Source organism: Triturus cristatus, chromosome 3_1 (genome assembly GCF_964204655.1).
Source record: "Triturus cristatus chromosome 3_1, aTriCri1.1, whole genome shotgun sequence".
Lineage (NCBI taxonomy): Eukaryota > Metazoa > Chordata > Amphibia > Caudata > Salamandridae > Triturus > Triturus cristatus.
The window spans coordinates 732,512,546-732,526,735 of NC_140583.1; the positions used below are offsets into that span (position 1 = coordinate 732,512,546).

General features: G+C 40.9%; 1 protein-coding gene across 4 annotated transcripts in view; it reads left to right on the forward strand.

The window, feature by feature from the left end:
* TSPAN4 (tetraspanin 4) overlaps positions 1–14,190 on the forward strand; it is a 2,753,320-nt gene that overhangs the window by 1,716,527 nt on the left and 1,022,603 nt on the right. Inside the window, exon 1 of one of the 4 annotated variants that reach the window (XM_085644890.1) lies at positions 8,717–8,843. The exons of the other annotated variants lie outside the window; for them this stretch is intronic. The gene's annotated coding sequence lies outside the window, so the exon portion shown is untranslated. Of the gene's footprint in view, positions 1–8,716; positions 8,844–14,190 lie in introns of those variants that run through there. 4 annotated transcript variants of the gene reach the window in all.

A 14,190-nucleotide genomic window follows, 5' to 3' on the forward strand; every position in this document is an offset into this window, starting at 1 on the left:
AAATAATTTCTCCTGTTAACGTCCTTTGAATTGGTGTTAACTTTAGGAACTAAACCCTGTCTACAATTGTTTGTAGATAGGGTTTTGTGTCAAAAGGCATGGGTGGTTGCATGGGAACGCCCATGTACCACCCATGTAATACCCCTTTGACGTTAAGTGACACAAAGCAGTTCTTCGTGCTGCTTTGTGTTACTTTTAGGGTACTTTCCAGCGCAAAACAAGTTTTGCTCTAAAAAGTAAATTAGGAAAAAAACATTTTGTGCTGCTTAGAGTCACTTTTGTGATGCTAACCCAGTGCAAAATGTTTGTAAATCTACCCCTTCGTCTCCCTCTTTCCCCATCGGCCGAACCAAAACCTATTGTCTTTGCTAATGGTTTTTGGTACTGTAATTTCTCCTACAATCCTCGGTCACTGGATACTGTTGCTTGCCAAAACTAGCTTTTAGTTTATTTGATTCAGTGGTAGATATGGTCAAGCAGTTAAGCCTTATGGTACGATGTAGATAAAAATCTGAGCTCAAGTGTTTAATAGCTCTATAGTTACCACATTACATATAGATGACTATACAGCAATAGGTATTTTGCAAGAAATATACCTTTAATGACACAGTTTAAAAACAGAGCAGTTAATGCGCATCACAAACGTTTAACCTTGAAGTGGTTAATGCTTTTGTTTACAGAGTTGTGACCCCAAAAATGTTTAAATATTTCCCAATAGAGTCAATGAGGTTGGTTTCCTGAGCACCTCTCAAAGGGATCAGGACTTTGGGCCTGCTACTATGAGTTTTTTTAAAAGTCCCAATCAATGGAGTATCCACAATAGCGAAATCATGTCTTAGGGAAGACTACCTCATTGTTCTTTAGACCACTGTATTTGAGTGGGATTACATTTCGGAGCATAGGAGAGAAAGACAAGTTAATGAACCACTTGGAAAAGTCAGAATGATGGTGAACTGAAGACATTTTACAACTAATCACAAGTAAACATGATCTGACTATCTAATAGATAATTTATAAAGTGGACATTATAAATATCAAGTGTCCGTGGGTGACCTAGAGATACTATTAGGTAAGAGTTGATAGTGGGGGCTACAGAGAAAAATTGAGGGGGGAGCCATAGTTGTCTTTTTTAAGTGTTCTCAGGATGTTTGACCTTCATAGGCCTGTATGGGTTGGTAATGGTTAAAATATTTTGCTACTGAAGTGGTCTGAGCTCTCAATTGGTTGGTTAGATTTGGTAACGCCACACTGGAAGCCCAAAATGTTCTTATTGGGTGAGTCGTATCCATCCACTGCTTAGCTGTTTAAATTCTAGTTTGAGCAGTTCACCTAATTTGAGGGCTCCAGTGGCAAAGGGGGACAAGAACTCTGTTATGGTTTGTATATACAGCATTTCAGCAGGCATGCCGTTATTTGGGGAGAATGTCCATGGTCTGTGAGCGCCAGATCACAAATACAGCAGGGCAAAATAACATATCTGTTTCCTGATATTCATTGTTGAGTACACATTTAATCTCAGAAGAACTGAGCCAAAAGCCTTGCTCCTTTCACAACTAGTGCGTCCTTAAAAATCATGACAGGAAACGTTTAGGGACAAAACTGGATTCACAGGTTTTACCTAAGAAGGTATCCTTGAAATGCTGGTTGGTGTGGACCTACTATTGAGAGCATCCAGGCCCTAAAGACAGGTGGTTCCAGCCTGGGATGAAAGCAGCTAAACTCCACTGTAAACAGATGGAAAGAAAGTGGAGGAACCAGTATACAGAGGAAAAAAGTATCTATAAAGAGACTTTTAAAAGCTTCAGAAAAAGCTCAGTCGGAGGCTTTTGCTAGGCAAATACCCAATGTAGGCAAAAATGTCCAGGGAAACCTTTATGATTATCCATTCCTTCTTATTCTCTGCTGCTTGTCAACAAAACGTCACAGCCGCACAACTCTTATGTGATAATCTGTCAGAGTACTTCTCTGAGAATTTTGAGGACATTTATATGAACTTTGATAACTTAAATGACTCTACTTATCCAGACTTAGGCATCAAGGAACAAGAAGCGAGGGATCCTCGACTCATTTTCTTTAAAAGAATTTCCTTGGCAGAGTCCAAGGCGGCCATCCTGAATTGTAACTTGGGTTCCTCAAACAGCCCTTGTCCTTGAAACTAGCAATCTCTACCTGAAAACCACATTAATCAATCAATGGAAGTAGGGTATTTTCCCTTAAGTTGGAAGAGAGCGCAAGTTCGGCCTCTGTTGAAGAAGCAAAACAATGGATGACCTACTCAGTCATGAGTAATTTCAGGTCAACTTACCTTCTCACCTAAATGTCGGGAAAACAACTGTTCCAATTTATTGACGAAAACCATTTACTATAGACAACCCAATCAGGTTTTTGCCCAAAGGTCAGCAAAGAGGTCACAAAATGCCGAAAAAGTAATTTTAGGCAAATGGCTGGAAATACTGGTAATTCATTTAGATCTGTCAGAGACATTTGATATTTTCCAAGGTACTCCTTCTGAAGTTCGTAGCCCTTCGAGGGGTAGTGCGATGCCGGCGGAGAAAACCGGTAATCGAATATCAACTTTAGAACAGAGTTCCACTCGCGCACTCGGACCATCAGAACACCAGGATTCCACAAGAGTTTTGACAACAAGAAAGGGGGTTTATTCAAATCATAAACCCGCCGTGACGCGTTTCACCCTAAAAAGGGCTTTAAACGTTATATATATATATAGAAAAAAACGAAGATTTCTCCGCACCTCCACTGCAATGGCGAACAGAGACGCGAACCCAACGAATGAGGTTAGATGGAGTTCTTTATTTCTTCTAAACCTCGAACCTGACGCGTTTCGGGCTACAAAAGCCCTTGCTCACAAGTCAGCTAGAAACACTTTCGTCATTGTTTTTAAATGCTTTACAGTGATTGGGGTATTGATACCACATGGTGCATAGACATAGAAAGTGGAAAAACACTGCAAAAAGTTGATGTTACAATAAGTCTGTTTTCACAACATGTCATTATTAATTACTGCTTAAATGCTTGTAAAGTGACAGATTCATTGCATAAAACCACAAAACAAAGATAACATTGCCTAAAATTGATTTAAAAGCTAATAAATATACTAATAAATAATTTTTTTATAAAATATATATATATAAAAAAAAACGTTTTATCATTATTATAAGCTGAATTGTCTAAGCAGCAAAATTTTCCTGTTCATAAAAGACAAAAATCAATTCAATAATTCGTTTGGAAAAAAGAATATTATTCTTATGATCGTACTCCTGTCCAAACATGTTTCCCATGTCAGCTTAAATGCTGTGCTGTTTATCCGAATCTTGTATTAACAGACAAATCTATGCAGTGTTACACACCCAAAAAAAGTGCTAATTATCTGATCCATACGTGGATCGCCTTAAAGAGCTAGTGCAAAAAACAACTATAAGTGTTTGCATATAAACAACTAAAAACATCAAGAAAAGGTAAAAATAAGGCTAAAACCCACATTCAACAAAGTTAAAATTCGGGTTAAAACCTACCTAAAACCCTCTGATGCTTTCATGTTTATGTGCGAGAGAGAAGAGGAAATACAGTCACCTATTACTACATGATCAAAAGACAAAAAAAAAACACAAATCGTGTAATGAAAGTTCATAAGGGATGCTAAAAAAGTTGGTAAAAGAAAAATGCTGATCCAAAATCATCTTGTGTCCTGCGTAAGACCAAATGTATAACACTACATTATTTACAAAAAATGGTACATCTCATCTGTGTTATTTAACCCACTGGGCGTCTTGCTATCTAGTTCTACAATCATTTTAGATTCCAATTGCCTTAGTCTCTTTTCCCTGTTTCCCCCCCCGTTTTAATTTGGGTACATTGGCTATTACAAAGTATTTTAAGCAATTCAGATCGTTGTTATGCATCAACTTAAAGTGCCTAGCCACTGGATAAGAAGAATCATTGTTGACTATGGCACGTAAGTGTTGTAATATTCTGACGTGCACCTGCAGCTTAGTACTTCCCACATATCTAAGGCCACAGGTGCACGTCAGGACATATACCACAAAATCTGTTTTGCAGTTAAACCTACCCTGAATTTTAACCGCATTAGGACTGAAGGGGGTAACATATGCATCAGTGTTCACTCCAAATTTACATGCTCTACAGGAGGAACATTTAACGAACCCCTGCTTAGGTTGTAACCATTGTCTCGCAGCAGCCAATTCAGGAAAAGGTTTCACGATCTGTGTCTTCATGGAAGAGCCCTTCCTATGAGTAATCGTGGCGTGGGTTGAGAGGGTAACATCGGAGCTAAAACCCCATCTTTCCTAACGATTGGCCAATTGCGCTTAACAATCGACCTGATCTGTCTTTCCTGCCTGTTATAGGCTGTGATGAGTCTAGGGGTATTATTCAGACTATCATTAGCTACCAAACAGTTGTTGGATGATAGAAGTGTTGTTCTAGGTTTCGAGTCTACTTTTGAAATTGCCTCATTGAGGATGGATTCTTTATAGCCTCTGCTGCGAAATCTACTCAATGCCTCATGTTTGCATATTTCGTAATCCTCTGTTGTACTACAGATACGTTTTAGGCGTGTTAGCTCCCCTAGAGGTATACTCTTGATGGTGTGGTGGGGGTGTGCACTGCTGGCGTGTAACGTAGTGTTCCCTGCTGTTGTTTTTCTGTGAAGGGAAGTAGCTAGCTGGTTGTCTTTAACATAGATTTTAACATCTAGAACATCTATTTGTGTTGTGCTCAGGTGCGATGTAAATTTGAGGTTAATAGATGTTGCTATTGATTTTATCAATAAAGTTTTTTGCACTCAACTCATCCCCTCTCCAAATAATAAGAACATCGTCAATGTAACGCCACCACTGAATAACATGGGTACGGTATTCCTCTTGAAATGTACATTTGAGGACCTGCTCCTCCCACCAGCCTACATGCAAGCATGCATAGCTGGGGGAAAAGCAGGCCCCCAACGCTACGCCTCTCTTCTGAACATACACTTCGTTTCCAAACAGAAAATAATTATTGAATAGACACCATGTTACTAGATCTACTAACATCTTATTATGATTGTACATTTCTAATGGTCTTGTTCCCAAGAAATGTGACAGGGCATTTAGCCCTGTTTTGTGTTCGATACTAGTATAAAGTGATTCAATGTCCAATGAAATCAACAGTAAATCATCTGTCCATTGTATGTTGGTCAATTTATTTGATAAATCACCGGTGTCTTTAATGTATGTCGGAAGTTCCTTGACCAGATCTTGTAGGAAGAAATCCACATACTGTGTGATATGTTCTCCCATACTACCAATAGCTGATATTATTGGTCTTCCTGGCACTGGATTGGTAAATTTGTGGACTTTGGGGATAAAATATAACCTCGGCAGGATTGGGTGTTCCACAAATAAGAAATTAAATTCATCAGTAGAGATGCACCCATCTCTCTTCCATTGTTGCAATTTGCTTTTCAAGCCCTGCCTGGCTACATTGTATATTCTGTGGTCCACTTTTTCATAGCATGTTCTGTCGTCCAGATGTCTTTGTGCTTCTATTTTGTAATCCTTTTGGGGCCAAAGCACAACATTACCTCCTTTGTCCGACTTGGTTACCAGAATTTCATGATTTGATTCAAGTTTTTTCATAAGTTCAAAGTATTTTGTTTCCTGGTAGCTCTTATGGTGTTTTTTGTGTTTGGTTTGATAGTGTAGTCTTTTGATATCCTCAACTACCACTTCATGGAAGATATCGATAGCGTCTTTCGGCATCATTGGAATGAACTGTGATTTCGGTTTGAACGGGCTAATTCCAGCGCCGCTTTGCTTGATATTTGCGGCTGCTAAGCGATCTTGCGTATTTGAAAGATCAGTATTGTCCTGAGTTGCATTCTCAAATAAATGGTGTAAAGTCAAGAGAGATGAGACATCTTTTGCTTGTAGTTCTGTATTTTCTCTATTAGTAATGTTCACTGTTTGTGCATCTTTCAAACCTTATATATACACATCCATCCATCCATCCATCCTTCCTACTGGCACTCGCCAGTAGGTAGTTATAGTTAGAATCTAGTTTCCATAGGATAATAGTTTTTTGTTTTGGCAAGTACTTTAAGTCCGCTTGACGAATCCTTGCAAAATTTTCAACACTAATATGTCACTCATTTCAGCTTTTGTCTTGTAAATTTCGGAGTGATCCGTCAAGCGGAGAAATTTCGTGGTGATCCATCAAGCAGGGGTCGAGAAAAAGGGAGGGTCCCAAAACACTTTTTCTCCCTGTTAATTTCCATAGGAAACTTTAGACACGGCTGCAGCCCAAACAGCTGAACTGAATTACACCAAATTTGGACGCAGTGGATCTGCAGCCCCTTCCGGGCTCGTGCTAGTATCTGATTGGCTGCCAACACATCAAACTAGGAAGTGTTGCCAGCCAAAGAGATTTAAAAAAAGAAAAGGAGTTAGGGTAAAAACATCGTGACCCCCCCTATGCCCCCAGGGCAAAAAAAAACATTTAAAAAAATCAGAGGAAGTCATGTTGGATTCACGACTCACCCCGAAAAACAAAAAAAACAAAGCTCAGGCTCCCATGCTTTGTTTAATTTAGGCACCTAGGTTGCCCAGGTCCCGGGGGAATTTTATAAATATAGGAGGGAGGTGCATGGGGCCCCCCTCCTCAGGCTGTTCAAAACCTCGTGGATCGTCACCTCTCGAGGTAGTCATATAATTATACACGGGGTGCCTCATGGCTCCTATGCTGCACCAGGGACCCCCACCTTTCCGGGGCTCAAATACGGTTTAAAAAAATGTGCCGGCTCCCGGAGGCATTCAATATTAGGACTGTGGGAGGAGGGCCTGCCACCTCCCCGGAACACTGTTGTATTGAAATGTGGAGTGGCCCGCTAGGCCCACTGCTGCCCGGGGACCACCACCTCATCCATACAGCCACTTGTACACCCACTCACTCACTTATACTGCTACTGACTTATCCAATGATACAACCCTAAAGACACTCACGCACTGAGTCAGTCACCCATAGAGCTGCACACACACCTGCTTACTCACCCATACAATCATTCTCATAGCCACTTACTCACCCATACAGTTTCACACACACTCACTCACTCACTTATTCATACAGATACTAACACATACCCACTTGCCTATACAGTCACTGACACAAGAACCCATACAGCCACTCTCACATTCACTCACTCAACCACAGTCACTCACATACCCCATCTCTCACCTATACTGCCTTTCACATACTCAGTTACTCACCCATATACCACTGACACACGTCCTCACTCACCGACACAGCCATACACATACTCACTCACCCATACAGCCCCTCACACACACACATTCACTAACCCATACAGCCACTGACTCACCCACTCATGCATCCATGCAGGCATTCACACAACCCATCACCCATACTCACAGACACTCATACACCCATACAGGTACTCAGATGAATCAATCACCCATACAGCCACTCACCAACCCATACAGCCACTTAGATATCAAATGACAGACTGATAAAGACATTCACACAACCTAGTCACTCACCCATACATTCACTGAGACACCTAATCACTCACTTATACAGTTAGTCATGTACCCACTGAATCATTCATACAGGCACTCATACACCCACTGATTCACCTATACACCTTGGTATATATATATCTAGCACTCATAAACATTTTAAAAACATTCACTGTCACTAGATGATGTCATCAGTGATGTCATTTGGGAGGTCATCAGTGATGTCATCAGTGAAGTCACTGACCATTTCATGTGTGATGTAATACGTGAGGTCATAAGCAGTGTTTGAACTAAAAGAAATCACAGACACTCACCAGTTATAGTTAGCAGAGCTAACTATAACATTGCTCCCCCGACATGCACTTGTGTGACCTCACAAATTACATCAGTCATGACCAGTGCCATTGGAATTGAGCAGCAGGTGAGAGCCAAATTATGTGTCCGGGTTAAGCAAATTTTGCAGCAGGAAAAGGCAAATTGCCACATTTTGTAATATTACTATTTCATTATTTTGTAATTTTTAACTTGTAACACTGTCTGAGCATTGGTTGCAACTTGTTAGTACCAGTTGAATCCCAAATTTAGCAATAAGCAACAGAAAGGTGAACAGTCCAGCTTTGAAGAGTGCCTTCCACTGTGCTGCAACACATGTTGCTGAATTTTTAGAAACTTTCGAACAGTTTGAGCTAGAAACAAAACTCTGTTTTTGGTAAAATCTGCAGATTATGTGACAGATAATGGATTATGTGGTAAATGCATCAAATCTTTAATTATGCTAAAATCACAGTGGCCCCACAATCGTATAATCCCAGTGCCCCTGCTCAAGACCTGTTCTCCGACATAATTTATGACATCATTGACAACATCTAAAATGACATCGTTCATGACATCACTGATTACATCGTCCAATGTGTGTGATAGGTTGTTTTATAGTTTACATAGTGTCAGGTAACTACCATAGTACTTGTCTATTGAATTCTGTACAGTCTGGGTCAAGCTAATGGATGAAATTGTTAACAAAGCTCATGTGCTCCTAATGCATCATAGGTGTGTAGAGGTATTGACCATGTTATAAATCTATGTATTGAAGAGTAACTGTATATGTGGATGTGGCAGTTGATGATTTGTAATCACTATGTTCTGTAAAAGCTTTTTTGGTACTGCAGAACACGTTTACAGCAGGACAAAGATTCTACATACTACATACTAAGTAATGGAAGCAGCCTTGAGTTCAAAGACAGAATCGCTGCAGCATGAACTTTTCTACTTAACATAGAAAACTGTGTCCAGCAGGTAATAAGCTATGTTCATGTGCTTGTTTTGCTTCAGATGATGAGCTATCTGTAAAGTTTCACCACAGAATGAAGGCTGCAGGTAGTATAATGTCAGCACTTTCAGGCGTTGCTTATTTTAAGTGAATAGTGCCTTTTTTGCCAAGTGTTGCATAGAGGGACACCGTTCATGGTAGATTCTTTTTTATCTCCATACAGATAATACTGTTTACAGAACCCACTTTTCTACTCATATCAACTTCATTTCTCAGTGTAGTTTTGGTGACTGTCAGGGGTTTGATACAGATAACAGCTGTCTGTAGTATGGCATTCCTTTTGGAACAGATGTTCAATATTTTAAAGAACTTGGCTTTCTCTGAACAGTTGTAGACAGATTGAACAGCTTATCCAATTAGGTTTCTCATATATCTGTGGTTGAGTGTTAATGTGAACTACGCTACCCGTGAAGTGTATGGTATAGGGTCAACGTGGCACATACCCTATGCTTTCGACACCTAAGGGATTTGGTTCGGTGATGGCATTAATGATCCATCATATTCTTATGAGCTATTTTGTACTTACATTCAGAGTTCTATTGCTATACCTGTTTATAGAGCAATGCGTACACAAGAAGCTTGGATGATGTCATCAGTGACGTCATCATTGATGTCATTTGAGATGTCTACAGTGATGTCGTAAATGATGTCATAGAACATGTTATAAGTGATGCGTAAAGCTTACTTCTGATAAGTCTGAACTACTCTTCATCAGCAGCTCCTCTCCGCTCTACCTCCTGAGTTGGTGGAAAGATTTAGAGGAACCCCTAGCCTCATCTACTGTGGAGAGAAATGTGGGGATAACATTTGAACCATCACAGCTTCTTGCTTTGCCTTGTTAAATTCTTTTAAAAGACCTTAAAATTCCATATTGGTCATATGTAGAAAATGATTGAGCATGTTCTGGTGACCTCTAGATTATTTTATGCCAAATCTCCATATTTTAGGGTATCAGCCAACATAATCAATAAACTGGGAATGTTCAAGAGTGGTGTTGCACGATGAATTCTTAAGATGCACAGATGGCAGTCCATCTCCCCCAGTCTGAAGGTTCTTCATTGGTTGCCAGGATTCAAAAGGATCAACTACAAGGCCCTAATACTTATGTTCATAGCAATTTACAGAAAATGGACCTGCCTATCTAAAGCTCAAAGAATATGTACCTGCGAGAGTGCTTCGACTCACCAATCAGGGTCTATTATGTGTTCTGAGTTTCCTAAAAGTCAGGAGGGGTGGGCACTCCTTCTCTTTTCTAGCAGCGAAGTTGTGGAATGAACTTCTGGTGGATCTGAAAAGACCCACCCTTATGAACGTTTTTAAAAAAAGGATTAAACACCTTCCTTTTTAGATAGGGGTTGGTTCAGAATTAGTCATTTGCTGGTTTAGTGCCAGCAAGCATCTAAGGAAGCAATTGACGAGCTGTACAAATCATTATTTCTTTCAAAACTTCTTCAAGAAGCATGATGTGCAGAATGGCACATGGCCTGCAGAACAAAAGGTCACTCCCTCACATCTGTCCTCACTCCCATATCTGGCCTCCTTTGATGCCTGGATGTCGGCACCCCTGGATGCAGCCAGGAACCATTTAACAAAGAAGCATTAGGCATGAGCATCCTGGAAGTTGGATATAAATATAAAAATAATAGGTCCACAAAGATGGACTTCACCAAATTTGTTAGAATTAATTTAAAGTCAAAAACTTACTAAAGTTATCAAAATTTAGAGCGACGGTGAATGAAAATTCAGCAAAACATAATTTTTCTGTGAACACCATCATGTGATAACGCAGTTTTGAAGGAGAATTTGCAAACAAATCTCCCATAGAGTTGAAGATTTTGAAAAGTAACACAATTTGCAGCTTTGTGATGTTGTCACCTTTGCATTTGGTATGAATATTTCACACAATTGCACAGTTTACAATCTCACAACACTGTGCATGCTGTAGAGGGTGGTACTGCCTCATAATTAACACAATCTCAGCTGCCTTACAAATTGTGTTGGCACCAGCAACATACATGTTTCTGTCAAACTTTATTAAATGGCCGAAAGAGGATTCCACTGAAATATATAGAGGATGCTGGCTGAAGGGGAAGAATAATTGAGGAAAGATTCTGCAGAATCACTGCGACAAATACCCTCCGCGAGGTCCCTGGTATCACTAATAGCGCTGCGGAGTTGCACACCTTGACGTGCTGTTCAAATCGGAACTCTGACTGTGGACACAAATTGCTTCCCTGGTCAATTTGTGAATTTCCAATCCAAGACCTTTTAGGAAGCAGCCTTCCTGCAGTTTTAAAAGACAACAAGCATCCAGTGGGGAGGTTAATATCACTCTTCATAACAAGCATTGGCTAAGCCATTTTTGATTTGTCATTGCAGACCTGTAGGCTTTTCAAATGCTTTGTGTCCATCCTGAACAGCACGGGCAACAAGAGAAACATTTTTTTTAGTGCTCATGTGTAATAGCAATAGCAAAAAAAGGAAATGAGGTGACTACGCGTGCAAATTTCATTGAACACACGCATGCTTGAGTCATGATGCGTTAGCGGGCTCCAGCGGGATAGCGCATGAGTGTGCATACATCTTAACTTGGTGGACATTGTCTTGGTTTCAGTTTACTATTCCAAGATGGAGGATGCCCATGGAGATGTAAATCAAAAATTATAAAAAGTGCGCCAAAGCAAATTAATTTTAAGAAAAAAGTAGCCCGGCAGCGAATTACAGCTGCTGAGCCCAGGCTGAAATTAAATGCTGCTAAGCAGAAGTAGAAGCTGGGGTGGCGGAGATGGAGGGAGGTAGGAACAAAAGAGTTGCTGGGTGCAAGGGCTCTTTAAAGATTCTTTTTTTTAAAAATCCAAGTGGGTTGGGAAGGCGCAAGCGAAGTAACGAACGAGCTTTGGTGGGTTAGAAGGGCCACAAGGGGAGCATAGGGGTGGGGATGTGAGTATGGAAGTAGTACCAAGGGAGGGTGGGGGTAAGAAAACACTGCACCTCCACTTAGAGCTTAAAAAGAAAAGGAGTTTCCTATCCAATAAAAAAGATAAAGAAGCTACACACCAGGGCAGGGTCAGATACAAAAATAGAAAGCAGTCAAATTGCAAGCAAATGAGATTGGCAAGAAAGGCAACCAATGGCAAGCAATTGGCTTCCCAAAATTCCACTGCGAGTATAGATATTATCCACAATAGGAATAGGCCTCGGATAAACGACATCTAGAAACTATCTGTAGGCGAGACCTAATAAAAATGACTTGTGCTTGGGACTCCCAGGGAACCAGCTTCACCAGCTGGCTCCAGACACTTCGGCACAGTTGGTGTCATAAATGAAAAATCTGCAGTATGGTTTACTTCCCTGAAGGAACGTGACAGGACCCATGATGAGGCAATGATCTGATGGCTTGTGTAAAATAAGTGACGCTGGGAATCTCGGCCACTCAAGAGCCCCATTCTCTGTGCAGGGCAGTGCTTTATTTGTAAAAGAATGAGTGCCAATGGCCAAAGCTCTGGTCAGAAGTCCGTGGCCAGTGCTATTAAATGGACGTGTGTGAAATGCCGAGGCTTTGTAGCCTTGAATCCATTCCATACAGATGTAAATCACTACCAGATACCACCTGCCCTTTTACCTCACTCTTGCAGGTTCCTGCTTTCTTCCTTTTTGATTGTTTTTCTATCTATATATTCCTCCTTCTTTCCCCTTTCGGTGTTTTTCCCTCTCTTGTTCTCAGTAAATGTCTGATGAGGAAAAATAAGTGCTGGTCCCCAAAAATGAGTGCAGGTGGCAAGGCCCGACTGGCCGTAACGGGTATGTGGCCTTTCCCCGGGAGGCTGGAAGGGTGGGGGCTGGTTTGTTAGTGGGGGCTGGTTTTGTAGCAGTGCAGTAGTTTTAAAGGCACTGCAAAGTTCCTGGTATATCCAGCAGTTTTCGGGCAACAATAAAAGTGTCCCGATAACTCTGGTGAGTAATGTACCTACTGGAGAAATCTGGGAGTGTTGTCTTGTGGCAGTTTTGCCTCATCTAATGTAGTGCAGAGGGTTAATATGCCTGGAGCAAAGAACATGTACATGATTATCAAAGAACAATATTTGATGTGCATAGCGCAGTAGGTTACTGCTTTTCTCACAGAGATTGTTTTGTTACTGTGCAATTCATAAGTTATAATTGTAGTCTAGCACAGTGATCTAAGAACTGCCATCAAAGAGCTGCATGCAAACTGCATGGTACAGGTTAGAAAGTTATGTGTTTTTTCCCCCAGTTTTCATTATCCTGATGTTGCTAAAAAATGGTTTGTTTGGGTAAAAATAAATAATTTTTATTAAAGTCTACCCTAACCACCGTGTTTTGTTCTGAACCCTGGCTTTGTGCTTTTCTAAAACAGGCACTCAAAAATGCCTATCATTATGGATGGCATGTGAATCCTACACATTGGAGTCCCCTTTGTCAAATGTAACCTTTTCCATACACTGATTTACACATGTATGATTCATTGTCTCTGAATGCGTGTGTGATGTAAAGTGCTTCGACACCCTAAAAAAATGTAAATACATGTGAGAGAGGGGTTATGGAGAGATGATATGCACTGTTGGAGATCATAATGAGGGAAATATTGAAGAGTCCCTACAAAGATTATTGTATCCTGGTGCACAGTAAGGTCATCATATACAATGATTTAAAAGCTAATACACTTGAATATATAATGACAAATGTGGTGTAGAATACACCATTTTGCCCTACATTTTCTTTTGGGGAGAATCCCCCAAAGCCCTCCTTTGTAGTGGTCAGGCTCACTCGCTGCATGGGCTTGCACTGTACGGGGGCTGGTCTGACGAAGCTTGGCAGAGCTGCTTTGGGTTCCCAGTCCAGCCCTGGCCAGTGGACCCCACCTGCGGCGATCAGCTCAAATTAAGCACTGGTGAAAGGAGATTGCCAAAAGTTGAGACCCTTAAATGTGATGCAGCCGCACCTTGCACCTTCAGTTATGTCAAGAAGTGCAGACACCTACTTGTTAGAGGCAAAATCTATTCCAAGCAACACAACATGGCTGCAGAACCACTCCTATGCATGCTGCAAGTCACAAATGAGAGAGTTGCCTTGCTTGGTGGTTTCAAAAAATGTCTGTCCCTCCCAGACTCCAAGTGAATATCTTTCTGGGTGGGACATAGTGCTACGGCCGCTGCTATGCTGTACATCACAAGTGTCGGTATGGGGTTGCACCCTATAAACATAACAGAGTGCGTTGTCTCTTCTCCGATACTGAATTTGAGTACCACCGCTGCCTCATCTTGATTCCACCTCACGCCCCTTTCCGCCACAACC